Raw genomic sequence first — 17838 nt, forward strand, 5'->3', positions numbered from 1 at the left:
CGAATATAAGAATATGGCACAGCTAATTAGTGAAGACCAGGCGTTGCCAGAAGTATTGCCAGCATTTCCTAATTTTAAGGATATGATGGTATCATATGCTGGTAGAAGTACAAATATAGACTGGGGAGTGGAAGAGACCATATTAGCTGAAATGAAAGCAGCCGGGTTGCCCAGAGGTAGAACCTGCAACTTAGGCGTGAGTCAGAATGGAACAGAACTTCCTAAGGCTGCTGCGGTAATAATAAACATCAAGGACAATGCTATTCCCATACTATACGATGAGGATTTTTTTAAATTAAGGAAATTCAAATAAGCAATAGTAATTTTATATATATATATTTATTTTTTTTTTTGTTTTTTTGTTTTGCTGATGAAATATTGAAGTAATTTAGGTAAAAATATAAGGAATTAGGTGAATAATAGTTTTTTTTTAAGCATAGAAATAATAATAAATTTAAATTATTACATGAATATAATAATTATGATATGAATATAAATGAATATATATACAAATGAAATATCAATGAATGATTGATAGGTTTGGTTAGTTAGGACAAGAACTAAGAACATGGCACGATTTTTTTTGTTGTTGTCTACAGTGTAGCCTCAGTTGTCAAGAACCCCACCCCAACACCGGCGAGCATATCGGGCTAGCCACCGTGCCATGAGCGGCTTCTGAGGACACTAATTGTAACAGCAGATGGACACAACAAATTCATAAAAAATTATGGTTTTCGGTATTAAATTATTAAATATAACTATTATTAATTAAGAATTTTATATAAGATTATAAACTCCTAAAATTCATTATTATAAAATTCATATTTTTGTGTTATAAAAATAAATACAACTGAATTGTAATTACTTATATTTATTTGATTAATAAATATTGTGCAAAAATTATAAATGTCAAAAAAAAAAAATGTCACTACAGTTTAAAATTATAAATTTATAATGTTAGCTTGTTTTGTTCATTCACAAGGGTAAAATAAATCTTGTTAGTTTGGGTAACTAGTATTTATATCACTGGGATGTTCTGCTAAGGATAATTGTAAGCTCTAATAGGGGTACAAGGATACATAAACAGTATGCGTAAGATTGAAATGACCTCTACGTGGTAGGCACTTTGTCGTGGTGTAGGGGCTTAGATAGAACTTGAGCTACTCTGATTAATGTTCCAGTCAATGATACTAACTGGAATATTGATTGAGATAAGAGCAAGAAGTGCAACCAAGATCTATCACTAAGTTAAAGTACAACGTGTTATCTTGTAGTCTATGTCTGTGTTGTTAGTAATTAGTCGATAGTAAATAAGAATTTGTTAGTATTCTGTACTAGTTAGTCAGTAGTTGGATTCTTTGTTTTTGCAACTGGCAAGGTTTGAATAGCTTAATAATACTCTATCGTCTTAGGGAGTAGTTGGCGGTAAAGATCGTCCACTAAGTTCCAGTTTATTAACCAAACTCGTCAGGATAAGTGCGACAATCGCTCAGGCTGATGGGAAGCTCTTGCTACGACCATGTCTCTGCCAAAGTTAGACCGCTGATTGTCGGGCTGGGGAGACAAAACTTCCCGGGAACGTGTTACTAATAATTATTTTGTCTTAATATATATGTGTATGTGTACCAATTTAGTCTGTAGTCTGTCCGACTAAGCCCCCAAGTCTGAGGTAGACTGTTACGCTGAGAATGCTTGGCTGGAGGGGTGCAACCAGTCTATTAGTAATGAACTCAGGATACCGGGCGCTCTCCTGTTTTAACTAATGCCTTCCCAAAGCATGGGGCTCTGCTTTGGGTGATCGTTTTTCCACTTCTATTATACAATTATATATGAAACAAAGTCTTTATTTACCTAATAATAATTTAATTACAGCGTCAGAGAAAGAAGCTTTACCCCGTTTGCCAACGAATGTCACAGAAAATCTTGAACAGAGACTTGAAGCCTCACTCGAAATTCAGGATCCAGACGATCTGAACCCATCTGCTCAGACCCCAATGGTCTCAAGCTGTGGGAACACCTCACCGGAGACTGGCACTCAGAGTCCTATGGACACAGGTAACCACGATGGCGGTGCGACTAATACTAACACCCAGAGCATGGTGAACTCAGGTGACGGCAACAAAGAGACTAGGAAGAAGGTGGAATACTTCACTGCGGCTAAGAAAAGGCGTATCAAGGTCATGATCAGAGACAGCTTGGATTTAGAGACTGCGAAATAGAAAGAAAGGGAGCAAAAGTCTCTCTACAAAGTGACAGACCCAGTACTAGCAAAAGGTGCAGATCTAACAACATATCTCCCGAACATGCACAATGCCTTTAACCCAAAAAGCCATCCAGCAAACGTCTAGCTCTATCGAAAACTAGCCGAACCCGACTCCATTTTACAGGGACGTTGCCAATGCCTGCAAAGTGGCTATTGCCCATGAGAATTATCCGGAGGTGAATCTTACTGGTGATCAAATGGAGATGATAGAATCGAAGCACCCGGAAATCGATACACGATACATTACCAGTGTTAACAGAGACGGATGGCTCTCATTAGTATGCTGCGATGTTGAAACGAGGAATTGGTCGACCAATTGTGTCTCAAAGCTCAAACCACTCCCGGATGTTACTCTTAAAATATTTCAAGGCGGAGTGATGCCCAAAACATATGTATGTATTACTTTCATTTCCCCTTTCGCAGTGCTATCACCGAACATTTTGCTGACTCATCTGGAAAAACAGAATGGTGGCATATGCACGTTATCGTGGAGGATTCTTAGAACTGAAAACGACAAAAATGGTTGGGAAACGATCACGATCTCGGTTGACGAGAAATCCAAAAATTGAATAGTCGGTTAGCCAGGGAAGCTGTACCTAAACTTAACACAAATTCATGTACGGGTGAATGGAGAGCCAACTGGACCCAAGAAACTGACGACTAAAAGGCCATTTACGAACGAGAAACCCAGTGATGTCAAACAACAGGTGCCTCCATCCAAAAGGCCGCATCCAGACGATAGATTCAGTACCTCAAAAGCACAGGCAGATAAGTCAAGTGAGACGGTAAAGGTTATACGGGACAGCACCTGAACTGAGGTCAGACCCAGCACCTCAAAACAGCAAGGTAGTACACCGGTCTCTAGTGTAAAGGGCCAGAAGCAAGAGTCAAAGAAACCAGCTTCCAGATCCCCTCGACAGGAAGCACCCACTCATGGGACCAAATTGCCCAAGTGGATGCGGAACAGTAAAGGACGATACTAATAAAATGATGAGGTGCCTGCAGGTTAATCTGCAACACGCCAAAGCTGCTACGGCGGTGTTGACACAGCGACTTTTATCTGAAAAGATTGACCTAGTTTTTATCTAGGAGCCATATGTATATGAGAACCAGATAAAGGAAAAAAAAGGTAAGTTACTGTACGACCATGCCAGCCATGGTCGACCTCGTGCTTGTAATGTGGTAAGGGATGATATTAATGCTTTCATTATTTCACAGCACACCAACAAGGCCCAGGTAGCAGCTATTATTTTGTGCACACCACAGTAAGTAAGACAGAGCTCATTGTTTGCTCATCTTACCTACGTGGAGACTCCCAAGACCTGGACTTCCTATCACTGAAAGGACTAGTGGACTACAGTGTAAAAAGCAAGAAGGAACTCATCGTTGGAAGTGACGCTAATGCACACCACACAATCTTGGGCAGCACCAATATTCATGAATGAGGTAAGTGTCTATTTGAATTTATTACAGGTAACAACATAAATATTTTGAATACGGGCAATATGCCGACTTTTATAAACAGAATCAGGGAAGAGGTACTAGACATCACCCTAGCTACACAATTTATAAAACATTTTGTCAAAAACTGGAATGTTTCAGCAGAAACATCCATGTATGATCATCCTCAGATAAGATTTGATATTGATCTAAATATGAAAGTAAGGGAATCGTATAGGGTGCCTAGACGAACTCAAGGCAAAGCTAGGCAATAATAAATATACGATAAACAGCATTCATGACTAAGAAATAGCTGATGCTGCCTTAAGCACAACTATTATAAATGCCTACAATGAGGCCTGTCCGCTAAAAATAAAACCGGCAACAGAAATGCACCATGGTGGAATAAAACGTTAGCCAAGCTAAGAGTTGTAAGGACGGAAATTTTGTCCACTAAATTTCCACTTACATGCACTGAAGTTACACAAAATTCTTAAATTTGACTTAAACAATAGGGAAAAATTTAAATAGCAAGTAGTTATTATTTTAAAACTTTTATTATTTTTATATAAAAAAAAAATAAAATATATATAAAATATTACTACACTGAAATATTTAACAAATTACACTGAGATAGTTAATTAATTACACTGAAATATTTAATTACACCAAAGAAAATAAAAGGAACAAAAATTTGAACTTTGTTTTCTTAATCTAAGATTTAAGCTGAAAGTAAACGAAAAAAAAAGGAAATAAGTAAACATATGAAAAGGTACGTACCTCACATCACAAAGAAGTGAGTAACAAGTGCATTGACCTACGAACGACGAAAATTTACAGCAATCAACATGAGTCCCGTTAGTCCTGGCACTATATATATTAAACATCCAAGGATAGACATCATTTAGTTGTAAACTATAACAAGATGAGCGATCTAGAAAAAAAGTTCGAAATTAGTGCAGAAAAATGCCGCATAAAAATATTAAAATTAAACCAGTTAAGGTCACGCGTTCAGTTCTTTTCAGTTCTACTCCAAATAACATTGACTACACCTCTCCGATTCTCGACTTTGATAGAAAATTTATTGTTAGATTCCCATCCAGGGAAGCTTGGTTGTCAGGAGGTCCCTCCCTGGGTGAGGGTCTGCAAATTTTTACTGATGGTTCAAAGATTGGGAGCGGCGTAGGCAGTGGAGTTTTCTCAGAGGGGCTGAATATATCCTCCTGCTATAGGCTTCCGGATCACTGTAGTGTTTTTCAGGCAGATGTAATTGCCATTAAGGAAGCTTTAGCTTGTCTAGAAGTAGGTAATATACTTGAAAGGAATATATATATACTATCGGATAGTCAAGCTGCTTTAAAGTCCTTGAGTTCTGTCCAATTCACATCTAGGACGGTCCTTGACTGCTACACATCTCTAAATGAGATGTCGACGCAGTTCAATATTTCTCTAATCTGGGTTCCCGGTCATAGGGATATTTACGGCAATTGTAAAGCAGACGAGCTAGCCAGACGTGGTGCTTCAGGGAACCACTCGGAACACCTAAACAATCTGGGCATATCGTTGACTTCATGCAAATTGATTTTGAGTTCTTCCTGTGCCGAACTTTTTAACAAAAGATGGGAAGACTCTGCGATATGCAGGCATCTGTATGCAATGTGGCCACAGACCAACAATAGAAAATCGAAGTCTCTCTTAGAGTTATCCCGTAGAGATATCAGTCTTGTAGTAGGTTTACTAACAGGTCATTGTATTCTAGGTAATCATGCTAGGAGACTGAATCTACCGTTCAACCATTTTTGCCGCAGTTGTGGTGAGGATGACGAAAGTGCCTCTCACCTGCTTTCTTCGTGTCCGGCACATGCACGGCGTCGCCTTAAATTTTTGGGGGCTTTCTTTTTTGAGGATCTTGACGAACTTCGAGAACTCCCTCTATGTAGCATTGTAAGCTTTGTTAAGGGTTCTGGATGGTTTTAGCCCATGGGTTTCTAAATAATACGGCATCACAATGGGCCTATGGGCCTAAGTGGATCCCCCTGGGATCGCCCGTTTAACCTAACCTAAGGTCACGCGTTAAATACTTGCCTATTCCTGCTGGCAATGATAAGCGGCCAGTTAAAGGGGCCGGACGAAGGCACAAGAAGACACCTAATCAACGCGCCAAGGTATCCGGCCAGCATCGTCGCGTCGTCAGCAGCAGCACCGCCATACCGCGCGTTACGCCAGAAAATCGCAAACAATTGCTAAAAGCCGATGGTTGGAGAAAAAAAACCTATGGTGTCAAACTCAACCAGGTTACGAACCCGACAACACCACCAAATGCTGCGCCAATATCCCCGGCAAATAACTCAAAAGACGTGCTGGTGTTAGATGGTGATTGGCGGGCCATGGAAAGAGAAATGTCCCAGCCGTCGCAACCATGCAGAAAAGAAATTTGTATCACGTGACCCACGGAGTTGGAGGAGACCATACGGGACGCTCTGAGCAAACATGCTCGGGAAAAACGCTATTCCTATCGACGCACCGTCAACAACATCGTTTACTTGGTACGCATCAGTAAACAAGGACAAGTTTCGGTGCGACGCCTTTCCTAAAAATTAAACAAATTTATTGTTAGAATTTTATAAAGAAATATAATAATAAAATGTTGAATACTTCCCTTTACCAAAGCCGAGTTCTCCTTATTTGTGTTTATATTTAATAATTTATTGTTATTTTTTTTTTAATATTATGTTGCACGTTTTTATATATATACACAGCTGTCAAAGCGAAATACGGCAAGATCAGAAGCACAGCGGCTACACGGCCAAGAATAAAAGCACAGCGGTTTACGCTGCAAAACACAGCAGGTAAACAAACGGAAGGATTTAAAATACGCTAGACGAAAGCTCCGGCGTAGGAGTATTTAAGACAGCGAAATTATGAAGAAAACGCGAGTCTATGAACATTCGTCAAGGTGGTATTACGCCGAAAAATTATAATAAATTATATGTCTATGAAACATATAGCAGAAATATATAAGTCCTGCGTTGGAGTTACGACAACGGCCATAATTATATGTCTATGAAACATATATATATATCTTCTTTTAATAATACATATCGAGTTGTACTATATCTTTCTTCTTCTAGGATAGATTTGTAATCAGTTTCCTTTCCAATTTTAAATTGTAAAATTAAAGTAACTTACAGAGGTGTAAAAGGAGTCGGTCTTAGGCAACAGAGGAGGAAATTCGGGAAACCACTGCAAATGAAGATCTCATCGACAAGTACGATAGGAAATACAACAGGAGCCTGAGCTAAAGAAGATGCACATTTCTGGTTCTTATTTTATTGAATTAAAATCACATTTTAATTGAAATAACTTTATCATACGTTGGAATAATTTTTTTGGAATATTGTCTTTCAAAGTAAATAAACTATAAATTTATTTATAATCACATTGTAATTGAAATAACTTTATCATACGTTGGAATAATTTCTTTTGGAATATTGTCTTTCAAAGTAAATAAACTATACAATTCAATCTAGTAAACGAACGTTTCCTTTTCTTTTTTTTTAAAACCTACATCCCCGGAAAAAAATAAATTCATTGTAATGACTCTGGACGACGGCTGAGGATACCCCAGCAAAAACTAAATATTTTTGAACGTCACCAAAAAAGTGTCGTTACAGAGTCAAATCCCGGAGACTCTTCAACAAGGCAAAAACCAACGGTGAATGGGACAATTATAAAAATGCCCTCAACGCCTACAATAAATTAGAAAAGCAAAAAGAAAATCATGGATAAGCTTTTGCTTAAAAATTCAAAACTTAAGCAGTAGCGCTAAAATCCACAGGGTCATCTCGAAAAGCCACACTAATCCCATTGGGCTTCTAAAACGACTTGATGGTCTGTATACCAATATACTTCTAACAGAAGTACACTTTCCGGGATCTACAATTTACGACCAATCAAATTCCCAGCTCAGTTCCCTGGTGTCCAAAAGGCTCATAAACAATGACTGGAAGACCGCTTGTAAAATCTTCACTGAAGGTAAATTTAAATGGGCGATCAACTCATTCTCCCCTTTCAAAGCCCTGGAGCAGACGGTATATTTCCAGCACTCCTACAAAAAGGACTAACGCACCTTATGCCCCACCTAATCAATATCTTTAGAGCTGGGCTGGCGATGGGAATTATTTTCACTAACTGGAAGCAATTGTGAAATACATACCTAAAGGAGAAGGTAAGTCTAATGAACTTTTTAAATCCCATAGACCCATAAGTTTGACTTAATTCTCCTAAAAACTATGGAGAAGATAGTGGAAAGATATATAAGAGAAGAGTATTTATCTATAAATCCACTCCATTCCAATCAATATGCCTATTTGCGATCAGATGTTTTCTTGATATATTGAAATATGCTTACATGACAAAGGAGTCGACAATGTTTTAAGAAATAGGGTGGTTACATCTACTATCGGCAATGTCAAAATAAAAGCTCATACTACAAAAGGATGCCCACAAGGGAGTGTATAATCTCCACTTTTGTCAATTATAGTGGCGATATAGTTATATTTGTTAGAGGTGAATATGAAGACACGATACCATATCGACTCCAACAAGCTCTGAACATCGTAACTAGATAGTACAGAGAAGTAGGATTAAATGTCAATCTTAAATAACTCCTTTTAGGTAACGAGAGAAACGACTAAACAACACAATAACACCATATGCTCACCTAAATTTAACTTCCACCAAAAGTTTCTAGTACTAATACTAGACAGGAATGACTGGGAACTGAACATATCTCCATTCATTGGAAACTACCATCGGTGGTACACGGATGGCTCTAAAATAAAGGAAAAAAATGGGAGAAGGAATATGTGCGGTTAAACCAAGAGAGGAAATATTTGTGAGTATGAGTCAAGAAAACTCAGTTTTTCAGGCAGATTTACATGCAATTGAACTATGTTCAAGGACATTTAAAGAAAAGCTCATCACGGGAAAATATATATAAACAGATATATGAAAAAAATTTTAACTTCATTTATAAAGTAAACATGAAAAAGTTAATATAAGTTTCTGTTAATAATATTTACTTTTTTGATATAACATAGCAAAGTTTTCTACATGAACGAACAGATCTGCGTTCCGATATCACTTGTTTAGTATGACGATCAAGTGCCGTTCAGCACTCCCCAAAGAAACTGAACGCTTATATTCTTGCGAACTATAACAACGACATTCAATCTCAAAACAAGCACATTGGAGAATAGTAAAATTATAGCTAGATGAACTTAAGTTTAATTTAAAAATAATATATCGAAGTGGTTGTTTGTTCAACTACTGAAAAAAAACAAGTTCCGAACAAGTTAAAAGTTCCGCTTCAGAAACAAACTTGACTTTTAATGTTGCAATATTCATAGTTTCCAGTTTTGATGTCTCATAAGGTTCGTTCATCAAAACGGGCCAATTTTTTTAACCGGGCAGAATTGCTGGTCGCGCCTATTTTCGGTTCATAGAACATTATTATTATGGTACTATTAGAATTATTTATAATTTTAGACATAATTCATATCAATATAAGCACTCGCTTTCTAACGAATCTTCTAAGAACCATAATAGCATAGATTACAATGCTTAAAGGAAACAGTTTTCCAAAAAACATTAGATAAAATGTAATATACTTATCTTACTATGCCCGATTTCAAAATATACTATTTATTTAAATATACCAACTGGATTCCAAATATGATTTGGGTTTTTTTTTGTTGTTTTAGAATATATTTTGTTTAATACAAATTTTACAAAACTTAAACTTCTGAATTATAAGCAGATAATTACCTCTTTTTAATTATACTCTTTTTAAGAAAAAAAATTTAAATTAAAAAAAAAAAAACGTTTATAATAATATTTAAAACATTAAGAAATTAAAATTGTTTGCATTTATATGATGCGGTAATAGTGTGGAAATAATGCCGCTAAGATCTTATGGCACTCGGTTCAAAAAATAATTAAATGGGTCGGTTTTGCCTTTTAATTTTTAAACCAAAGTTATAAGGAATATTTTATTGAATATGTGGCAACACCAAAAAGATTTTTTCAAAAAAATTAAGACTACCCAGACTTTCAAAAGAAAAAAGAATGCTATAAGCCACAAGTTAAAATCGATGAAAACAAAGATAACACCCGCTCCAAAACCAACAGTGAAAAAAGTGAAAAATTTCGTCGTCAACCAATCAACACAACAGAAGACCAACTAAAACTACTCAGCAATGGCTTAAAACATACAATCAACGAGAACTCCAACATAGAACAACTAATTGTCGATATCAGAACCAAAGAGTTTCCCCTATCACTGGAAGACCAATCAGCCATCAGGAACCTCACAGCTGGTGCCATCGAATCTACCAGCATACAACGAAAAAGAATAAATAAAGACCAAAAACTGTTAAAAGAACTAAAAAATAAACCAATGTATTACATAAAAGCTGACAAAGGAAACGCATTAGTCATAATGGACAAAGACGAATAAGACCAGAGAGACGAAGAGAAATCGATAACGGCCCCTACAGAGAATTCAGAAACAACCTCCTATCAAAAATGGTCAACAGAACCAACAAACTCGTCGATAAATGCTCAAAATTTTTGAATTATGATAAAAAAAAAATGAAGAAACCCGCACCTTCACTTCCACGCTTCAAAGCCTTACCAAAGATTCACAAACCTGGAAAAGATATGAGAGAGATTATTACAGCAGACCAATCCTCATGCCAACGCATCGCAAACCAACCCCGCCAACATTTCTTACCTGTCACTTCCAGGAACAAAAAACCCGTACCTAAATTAATATTAAAGAATAACAATATTAAAGTAAAATAGTATAAATAGTTTGTAAGATTGCTAGATGTTTTTAATATTAGGAATTCTTTTGATGAAGGCAAAAGCAGATTTGCCGAAACACGTGTAGATTTACACAAGCACAACATTTGAAATAAAAAGTTTAAAATATCAAAAACCAAAAACGGCATTTGAAAAAAGAGAGTTTCAACAATCGCGTCTCCCGCTATTTTTATTGGAAGAAGTATTAATCAGAATAATTTGTAATATTTAAGTAAATTTAATAGTTGTAAATAAAGTAACTATAACAACCACTACATTGTTCTGGGTGATTTGAATGCACACCATTCCCTGTGGTTTTCCAACCTACCACCAACTGATCAGAGAGGGCTGCAATTGGCGTCCCAAATTGATGAATCCTCTTTTGGTGTCCTAAATGAAGGCTCCTCCACTAGGGTAACGCCAACCTGTTCCAGCTCTCCTGATGTCAGTTTCGCAAGCCCTCGGTTTCTCGCTGCCTTGAATTGGAGTGTTGATATAGCTTTAAGCTCAGATCACACTCCCATCACAACTTCTATTCCATCAATCGAGGTCCTCACTGAGGCTGACAAGGAAACCTACAGGAATTTCAAAAAAGCGAATTGGGTCCTTTTCTAAGATATTTCAGAACGCGACTTCAGCAACATGTCCCTGTCCTCTGATTTGAACAAGGCAGAGAAACAATTTCGCAGCAAAATTATCAAAGCTGCCACCCCAGCCTTACCAGCAGGTAGTATTAAAACCATTACACTAGGTTTTCCTAGTGACGCTGTCTTTTGCTGAAGAACGCGACAATCTTCGAAGATTGAACCCAACCAATCCACACATAAAAATCCTGAACAATAAGATCCGTAAAATGGTGGACGATTATCGTCTTAGTAATTGGAAGGAACATTTAGATAATTGCGACCTCCAAAATGGTAAAGTGTGGACTACCATTAAAGCACTTTCTAATCCTTCCCGTTCCAACAACAAGGCGATAACATTTAATGAGATCACTTTCCCTGATCGCAAGCATTTTTTGTCGTCTTTTCGTGCCCAATGCTTCTGCTTCTCTTGTTTCACGCAGACAGAAACGCGCTTTTCGGAAGCCACATTCTGACGACACCACGCTGTTCTCCTCAGATGATGTACTTAATACGATCAGACATGCCAAAGCCTCAAAAGCTCTTGGTCCTGATGGCATTTTCATGCTCATGCTCAAGAATCTCGGGACCTTTGGTATTTCAGTTCTGACGCATATTTTGAACTCTTCCATCAGTTCACACATCATTCCTAACATTTGGAAGACTGGTAGAATAATTCCATTGTTGAAACCAGGCAGGCCTAGGTAAATCCTATAGACCGATATTCTTGCTATCTCCAGTAGCCAAAGTTCTGGAGTCTTTAGTATTCAAGCAAATATCTCCTCATATTCACCTAGCATCTCATCAACATGGTTTTCGTAAACGTCACAGTACAATCTCAGCGCTTTGTTACATCTCAAATTGCAAATGGCTTAAATCAAAATCGCCCGTGTGAACGCACGATGCTTGTTCCCCTTGATCTCGCAAAAGCATTTGGCACAGTCTCCCATAGGACACTGTTAGATGACTTGGCCGAAACATCTATCCCTGACTCTATCAAGCGATGGCTCTGTAACTATCTTATAGGCAGATCATCCTTTGTTGACTTTAGAGATAATATGTCAAAAGCTAGGAAATTGAAACAAGATGTTCCCCAGGGCAGCGTTCTTTCATCTATCCTCTTCAATTTATACACGTCCAAACTCCCGGACCCCCCAGAGGGAGTCAGAGTCATTACCTATGCAGATGACTGCACAATTCTAGCTACGGGCCAGGACCCTTCTGTACTGTGCAACAGGTTAAATGCATATCTACCATCCTTGGCATTATTTCTGGCTGATGGAAATCTTCAGCTATCACCAAATAAATCTTCTGCCACCCTCTTTACTTCCTAGACTAAAGATGTTTCCTTGACTCTGCCAATAAATATCGGTGAAATCAGGATCGCTACCACCACCAAACCTAAAATCCTGGGTGTCATACTCGGAAGTATGCTGACTTTTTCTGCACAGGCGTCTGCTATGTGTGACCGGCTGAAATCTCGTAATAATGTGTTAAAAGCTCTCGCAGATTGTTCATGGGGCAAATATAAAGAAACCCTACTGAGTACATACAAAGTAATAGGACGTCCTATTGCGGCCTATGCAGCTCCAGTATGGACCCCACAACTCTGCGAGACGCAATGGACCAAAATCAAATCATGTCAAAACACGGCATTGTGGGTTGTAACTGGTTGCCATAGCATATCCCATGTCGACTACCTTCATGCAGAATCAAAAATGCTTCTTGTAAAAGAGCACAATCAACTTCTGTCCAAGCAACATCTACTCGCGTGCCATACAGATGGTCATCCCAATGGCGTCATGGCTAGTAGTGCCATCCCTCCTAGATGCATTCGTCGATCTCTCCTTTCTTTTAATAATTCTATCGACACCTTTTGCAACGGAGCTAACATCAGTGAGGTCGAATATAAACGTGGACTTACGGCCCTCCACACCGATGCAGTGTCCTCTTCTAGACCTAGGTTGTCCGACAACAAGGTTCCTAATAGGCCTCCGCCTGCAATCTCCTCGGATGAATGCTCTCTTCCCCGTGCAACAAGAACTGTCCTTGCTCAATTGAGATCAGGATATAGCCGAGTGCTAAACAGTTACTTGTCTCGCATAAATACGTCCATCCACAATGTGTGCCCTAACTGCAGCTCTTCTCCCCATGACGTTGCCCATATGTTTTTATGTCCTTCTGTACACACAAATCTTCGTCCAATTAACCTTTGGACTCACTCCACTGAAGTGGCCAGGTTTCTACGCCTGGATCCAGGATGATGGTTTATATGTACCTCTTCGCTACTCTTCCTCATCCTTCTCCCCCCATTCTTCTTCATTACCTACCTAACTTTTATCCTATTTACCTACGCATGTAACCGTCTTGTGTTTCCTTTCATGTTTATCTGCTTACAGGTCCCGGCGGGTTACAACAACAACAACAACAACAACACCACTACATTGGTGACGCAACACTAGCAACACTGGGTACACTAGATCAAAAAATGACCGAAGATACTACTCCAGTCAACGAAAACTCACCAGTCACTGCAATAAAGCTGCCAATGCCAACATTAATAAGGAACAACATTGATCTTTGATTTATACCGTTGGACTACTGGTTCCAAGCCAACCACATAAGGGACGACACTCAAAAGTTTGACACGGTTATCGCGGCACTGGATGCGTCGTTGTTAGAACACCTTACAAAATCTACCAGAAACTCAAAAGTACGAAGCTATCAAGCAAGCAATAATAAAAAACTATGCGGATAGTGAATATAAACGCATTAAACAATTAGTTTGTGGTTTACAGCCTGGGGATAAAAAGCCATCTCATCTATTAAACGAATTACAATGTATTAGCGGAAACAAGCAAGACGAACAGTATTTTGTTTGTTTTGACAAAACGTTTAGAATACTGATCGAAAACAAAGAACAAACAATCAGCATAGATCGTTTTAAAGCGGCTTTCATATGTCCTGATACAGACATAGACGTCCACAACAAATCAGTAGTATACCCCACTCCACACAACACAAATTGTGACCAGTCTTTACGACCAAATACAGCAGCTGACCTGACAAGATCAGGACGCAACGTTCGTTTTTTAACCAAATTCAATTACTTCGCCACTTAAGGGGGAGTACTGTGACAACACCAAAAAGATTATCATAAAACTGTCAACAAGAAAAAAGAGAAATCCAATAGTCGCGTCTCCCGTCATTATTATTGGAAAAAGTATTAATCAGAATAAGTTGTAATACTTAAATAAATTTAACAGTTGTGAATAAAGTAAATATATCAACCACTAAAAATACTTATACTAACAAATACAAAACTAACATCTTTAATATTCAGAAATAATTACGTTCATAAAAATGTCGCTACCTTGTCGCAAATGCCAAATAAGTTTTGTTCAAATTATGACAAAATAAGATTGAATGTTTACCGTATTTAAAAATAGAACGCACTAAAGCAGGAAGCATTTATGTGAAATAAATATAAATAAATATATAAAATATTATTTTATATATTTATTTTTATTTTATATATAATATTAATTCTGTAAATATATTTACAGAATTTCGGCATCTTTCAAGTGAGGCCTTTTATGACAATTTCAAATAATCACGACTTTCAAAAATTTATAAATTTATAAATTTTCATACACACTTCAGCTAATTTAGGCATAGATTGGATGTTGTATTTGCGGCACCTGCTCTTTGTTTTCGGCCATTTAACCGCATCTTCAATTTAATCCGTAACATATAAATTTTTCATTTCTAAGTTTTTGGCTCAATACATTCTTACAATCATATTCTTGTGCTAAAACTAAAGACACTTAACAAAACATAATAGTTATGACTTACCAAAACTAATTTTTAATTGATACATTTAATTTTGTTGATGCTGTTTATGTTGTTGGAAAGCATCTCCCTACATGTCCATTTAATTTTGTAGCTGCATCAGTCATTGATGTGGTTTCATTTAAATAGCTTAGTAATTATTCAATTATTATTAAGGTGGATAAAGTTGATGTTGAAATTGATGCATTTGCTGGTGATATACTAGTTGAGGTCGCGTTTATTGACATTATTATGTCGTTTGATGAAGTTAAAATTAACATATTCCAACGAAGCGATCTGAAAAGTTCCTTTTTGCCAAAAAAAAAAAAAATGCTCACTATATACAGTCAATTATAGTATTTTCCGATCACATGAAAATTAAACTTCAAATTTTTCTTATCATAGTTCTGCTGTCCTGCTGTATGGTGCGGTGCGGAAACATTGCAGCTTCGTTGATGTGACTGACGAATCATATTACCATATTATTATGTTCAGTTAGTCAAACTTACTTCATGATCACAGTTCAACTGAAATAAATAAAGATGAATTAATGTCACAGAAATGCTGATAATTATTATTTACCGCTTTTGATTTTTATAAAAGTTACCCACATGTAAAGTGCCAAAAACAACAAGTGTGCAGTGTGCAGAGTGCAGTGTCCGCATGTGTTTTCAATTTTCCAAAATAGCAAACTAGAAAATTATATCAACTAAATAAGAAATTATACTCGCAATCAGCATTAAAAATAAAACTTTTAATCACATTGCTATAAAATTGTATCATTCTAGAATATTTGAAATACATTCGGTAGAAACACGGCCTATAAAACTCAATACTTTATACCGTTCAATTTAGTTTTCAAAACACAAACCGTTATTCTAAGTCTACATCCCGTTTGATGCGTTGATACACATTTTGTGCTACACACGGTTTTCAAACTTAGTCGTTTGCATGTGAAGCGGATCAATTGCTTTGAATTTGTTTCGTGATAAGCAATAGTGCAGACCATAGAACATTTTGTGAGGAAGGAAACTTTATGGAGAAGCAAAGAATTTTTGACAAGATTACTAATTTATGTATGAATCTTTGTGGTTGTCACGTTCATTTTTTACATATTATTCTTGGTTGACAACTAGATGCGTCATGGTGTGAAATTACATAAATATATCCTTCTTATGTGCAATAACAAAATATGCACATAATCATGTGACTAATGAAATTCAGAATATTGTAATTTTGCATTGGTTCTGCTTATATATTTTCATACATTTTGTATTTATTCAAATTTTTTTTTAGTTTAAACCGAATGCATAAATATTAAGAATAATATATACAAAAACATTTATCATCCACCAATTTGAAAGAAATATAAACTGAAATTGATATAAATTATATTAAATTGAAAAAAAAAATATTTCTATTTTAATCATTAATAGGTGCTTTCGGCAACTTAAAGTGTGGCAAAAAACCGTAAGTTGATTAGTATAGGCATTAAGCGAGATATTGACATCACTGTACAAGCAATTACATTTTGTATAATAATAAATAATTAAGCAAGGATTAAAAATTAAAATGAATAATGAACAAAAAGCAATGTTCTGAATGCAGGAAATTTTGAAATTTCTTTTTACAACAAAATTATTAATAGTGTAGAACAGGGCTGTCCAGACCAATACAAATCACTAAATAGTTAGGAGGGTCGTAGAAATAAATACATACGTTTATAATTTTTCTGGAGAAAAATAAAAATACGGCCATAATGTTAAATTTAGTTTCATTAATTCTCTAATAATTTATCTTGTATAATTCTATTAATATCAGCATTATTAATATTAGTTGTTGCCATAACAAAAATTTCTTATTTTTAATGTAATGACTTACGGCTCTGGATACGAGTTACTTGAATCTGTTGTGCAAAGATATATATGTTAAAGTCTTTGTTAATTAAGTGAATTGACCTGAATAAAATAATGTCATTTTACCTAAATATAACAAAGAAATATTTTCCTAATTGTAGTGGATCAGAAATCTGTCGCGGGGCGCACAAATATTAGCCTGGTTTAGAATATTTATGCCTAAATATAAGTATGGACTTGATAGCAACTAATAAGTTAAAAATTTTAAACCACTTTTCAATTATACTTTCTTTACGTACTCCTAAAAATGTTTAGATATATTTATATGTATATTTAGTCATTATAGTAGACTATTTTATTTGGGAACACAAAAATATAAACAACATAAAAACTTTTTTCTTAACCAAATCAAAAACATCAAAAAGTGCTTCGTGTTTAGTGTTGCCAGGCGTATTGTTTTACGTCAAAAGTGACAATCAGATATTTTCTACGGGTTGCCATGTTGGTTGTAATGTTACCATAGCACCCCCTTTCCAGTATTGTACTTTGTGAAAACCTCACCTGGTTTTTCTCCTATCATTTTTGTCAAAGCTTTGAAAAATGCTGATTCGAATTGTAGGCCCCGATCTGTTGTTATAGTTTGCGGGTATTCAAATCTCGCCACCCAGTTTGACCAAAAGGCAGATACAATGGTGTTTGTAGTAATATCTTTTAAAGGTATAGCTTCAGGCCACCTTGAAAAGCGATCAATCATTGTTAAACAATAGAGGTACGCTTTATCCATTGGCATCACAATCATGGCGATATGTACATGGCCGAAACGGTTGTCTGGGATGTCGATTTTAATTGGTCTCTTGGTCGAAAAGTGTTTTTGACGTATTTTTGCTTTATCTGCTGCAGAGTGGATCTTACACTGGGGTGCGACATACCTTGAATTGATGCGAAGACTTTATGACAC

At 36.5% G+C, this 17838-nt stretch overlaps 1 long non-coding RNA gene across 1 annotated transcript in view; it reads right to left on the reverse strand.

Moving 5' to 3' along the window:
• The window catches only part of LOC119687921, a 57388-nt gene that overhangs the window by 28216 nt on the left and 11334 nt on the right, over positions 1-17838 (reverse strand). The window contains exons 3-4 of the long non-coding RNA XR_005253284.1: positions 15607-15716; positions 15049-15551 (exon numbers count right to left, since the gene is read on the reverse strand). This is a non-coding gene — a long non-coding RNA (uncharacterized LOC119687921). The remainder of the gene's footprint in view (positions 1-15048; positions 15552-15606; positions 15717-17838) is intronic.

Source organism: Teleopsis dalmanni, chromosome X (assembly GCF_002237135.1).
Source record: "Teleopsis dalmanni isolate 2A chromosome X, ASM223713v2, whole genome shotgun sequence".
Taxonomy (NCBI): Eukaryota; Metazoa; Arthropoda; class Insecta; order Diptera; family Diopsidae; genus Teleopsis; species Teleopsis dalmanni.